The following is a 3,804-nucleotide window of genomic DNA, read 5'->3' as shown; positions in this document are numbered from 1 at the left end:
CCCCCGGGGGGTTCCGGTAACCCCCCGGTACTCCGATAAAATCCCGATTTCACCCGGAACGATTCCAATATCCAAATATAGGCTTCCAATATATCAATATTTATGTCTCGACCATTTCAAGACTCCTCGTCATGTCCGTGATCACATCCGGGACTCCAAACAACCTTCAGTACATCAAAACTTATAAACTCATAATAAAACTGTCATCGTAATGTTAAGCATGCGGACCCTACGGGTTCGAGAACTATGTAGACATGACCTAGAACTGTTTCCGATCAATAACCAATAGCGGAACCTGGATGCTCATATTGGCTCCTACATATTCTATGAAGATCTTTATCGGTCAAACCGCATAACAACATACGTTGTTCCTTTTGTCATCGGTATGTTACTTGCCCGAGATTCGATCGTCGGTATCTCAATACCTAGTTCAATCTCGTTACCGGCAAGTCTCTTTACTCGTTATGTAATGCATCATTCCGTAACCAACTCATTGGCTACATTGCTTGCAAGGCTTATAGTGATGTGCATTACCGAGAGGGCCCAGAGAAACCTCTCCGACAATCGGAGTGACAAAACCTAATCTCGAAATACGCCAACTCAACATCTACCTTTGGAGACACCTGTAGAGCTCCTTTATAATCACCCAGTTACGTTGTGACGTTTGGTAGCACACAAAGTGTTCCTCTGGTAAACGGGAGTTGCATAATCTCATAGTTGTAGGAACTTTGTATAAGTCATGAAGAAAGCAATAGCAACATACTAAACGATCAAGTGCTAGGCTAACGGAATGGGTCAAGTCAATCACATCATTCTCCTAATGATGTGATCTCGTTAATTAAATGAAAACACATGTGTATGGTTAGGAAACATAACCATCTTTGATTAATGAGCTAGTCAAGTAGAGGCATACTAGTGACATTAAGTTTGTCAATGTATTCATACATGTATCATGTTTCCGGTTAATACAATTCTAGCATGAATAATAAACATTTATCATGATATGAGGAAATAAATAATAACTTTATTATTGCCTCTTGGGCATATTTCCTTCACTTTATCGGTCAAACAGCATAACAACATACGTTTTCCCCTTTGTCATCGGTATGTTACTTGCCTGAGATTCGATTGCCGGTATCTTAATACCTAGTTCAATGTCGTTACCGACAAGTCTCTTTACTCGTTCTGTAATACTTCATCCCACAAGTAACTCATTAGTTACAATGCTAGCAAGGCTTATATTGATGAGTATTACCGAGAGGGCCCAGAGATACCTCTCTGAAACACATAGTGACAAATCCTAATCTCGATCTATGCCAACCCAACAAACACCTCCGGAGACACCTGTAGAGCACCTTTATAATCACCCATTTATGTTGTGACGTTTGGTAGCACACAAAGTGTTCCTCTGGTATTCGGGATTTGTATAATCTCATAGTCTGAGGAACTTGTATAAGTCATGAAAAAAGGAGTAGCAATGAAATTGACATGATCATAATGCTAAGCTAATGGATGGGTCATGTCCATCACATCATTGTCCTAATGAGGTGATCCCGTTGATCAAATGACAACACATGTCTATGGTTAGGAAACATGACCATCTTTGATTAACGAGCTAGTCAAGTAGAGGCATACTAGGGACTATATGTTTTGTCTATGTATTCACACATGTACTAAGTTTCCGGTTAATACAATTCTAGCATGAATAATAAACATTTATCATGATATAAGGAAATAAACAATAACTTTATTATTGCCTCTAGGGCATATTTCCTCCAGTCTCCCACTTGCACTAGAGTCAATAATCTAGATTACATAGTAATGATTCTAACACCCATGGAGCTTTGGTGCTGATCATGTTTTTCTCGTGGAAGAGGTTTAGTCAATGGGTCTGCAACATTCAGATCCGTGTGTATCTTGCAAATCTCTATGTCCCCCTCCAACACTTGATGATGGATGGAATTGAAGCGTCTCTTGATGTGCTTGGTCCTCTTGTGAAATCTGGATTCCTTTGCCAAGGCAATTGCACCAGTATTGTCACAAAAGATTTTCATTGGACCCGATGCACTAGGTATGAAACCTAGATTTAATATGAACTCCTTCATTTGCTACTTTCGAAGCAGCAATGTACTCCGTTTCACACGTAGATCCTGCCACGACGCTTATCTTGGAACTTCACCAACTGACAGCTCCTCCATTCAATAGAAATATGTATCCGGTTTGTGACTTAGAGTCATCCGGATCAGTGTCAAAGCTTGCATCGACGTAACCATTTACGCCGAGCTCTTTTTCACCTCCATAAACGAGAAACATATCCTTAGTCCTTTTCAGGTATTTCAGGATGTTCTTGACTGTTGTCCAGTGCTCCCTCCGGGATTACTTTGGTACCTCCCTGCTATGCTTATAGCAAGGCACACAACAGGTCTGGTACACACCATTGCATACATGATAGAACCTATGGCTGAAGCATAGGGAATGACTATCATTTTTCTCTATCTTCTTAAGTGGTCGGGCATTGAGTCTGACTCAACTTCACACCATTTAACACAGGCAAGAACCCTTTCTTTGACTGATCCATTTTGAACTTCTTCAAAACTTTTATCAAGGTATGTGCTTTGTGAAAGTCCAATCAAGCGGCTTGATCTATCTCTATAGATCTTGATGCCCAATATGTAAGCATCTTATCTGAGGTATTTCATAGAAAAACTCTTATTCAGGCATCCTTTATGCTATCCAGAAATTCTATATCATTTCCAATCAACAACATGTCATCCACATATAATATCAAAAATGCTACAGAGCTCCCACTCACTTTCTCGTAAATACAGGCTTCTCCAAAAGTCTGTATAAAAGCTTATGCTTTGATCACACTATCAAAGCGTTTATTCCAACTCCGAGAGGCTTGCACCAGTCCATAAATGGATCGCTGGAGCTTGCACACTTAGTTAGTACCTTTTGGATCGACAAAACCTTCTGGTTGAATCATATACAACTCTTCTTCTAGGAATCCATCCAAGAATGCAGTTTTGACATCCATCTGCCAAATTTCATAATCATAAAATGCGGCACTCGCTAACATGATTCGGACAGACTTAAGCATCGCTATGGGTGAGAAAGTCTCATTATAGTCAACTCCTTGAACTTGTCAAAAACCTTTTGCAACAAGTCGAGCTTTGTAAACAGTAACATTACCGTATGTGTTGGTCTTCTTCTTAAAGATCCATTTATTTTCCATGGCTTGCCGATCATCGGGCAAGTCCACCAAAGTCCACACTTTGTTCTCATACATGGATCCCATCTCAGATTTCATGGCATCAAGCCATTTTTGCGGAATCTGGGTTCATCATCGCTTCCTCATAGTTCATAGGTTCATCATGGTCTAGTAACATGACTTCCAAAACAGGATTACCGTACCACTCTGGTGTGGATCTTACTCTGGAAGACCTACGAGGTTTGGTAGTAACTTGATCTGAAGCTTCATGATCATCATCATTAGCTTCCTCACTAATTGGTGTAGGAATCATGGGAACTGATTTCTGTGATGAACTACTTTCCAATAAGGGAGAAGGTATAACTACCTCATCAAGTTCTATTTTCCTCCCACTCACTTCTTTCGAGAAAAACTCCTTGTCGAGAAAGGATCCATTCTTAGCAACAAAGATTTTGCCTTCGGATCTGTGATAGAAGGTGTACCCAACAGTTTCCTTTGGGTATCCTATGAAGACACACTTCTCCGATTTGGGTTCGAGCTTACCAGGTTGAAGCTTTTTCACATAAGCATCGCAACCCAAACTTTAAGAAATG

This window comes from Triticum aestivum, chromosome 4B (genome assembly GCF_018294505.1).
Source record: "Triticum aestivum cultivar Chinese Spring chromosome 4B, IWGSC CS RefSeq v2.1, whole genome shotgun sequence".
In the NCBI taxonomy this organism is placed as follows: domain Eukaryota; kingdom Viridiplantae; phylum Streptophyta; class Magnoliopsida; order Poales; family Poaceae; genus Triticum; species Triticum aestivum.
The sequence above is the reverse complement of the archived record's forward strand: the minus strand, read 5'-3'. Positions refer to the sequence as shown.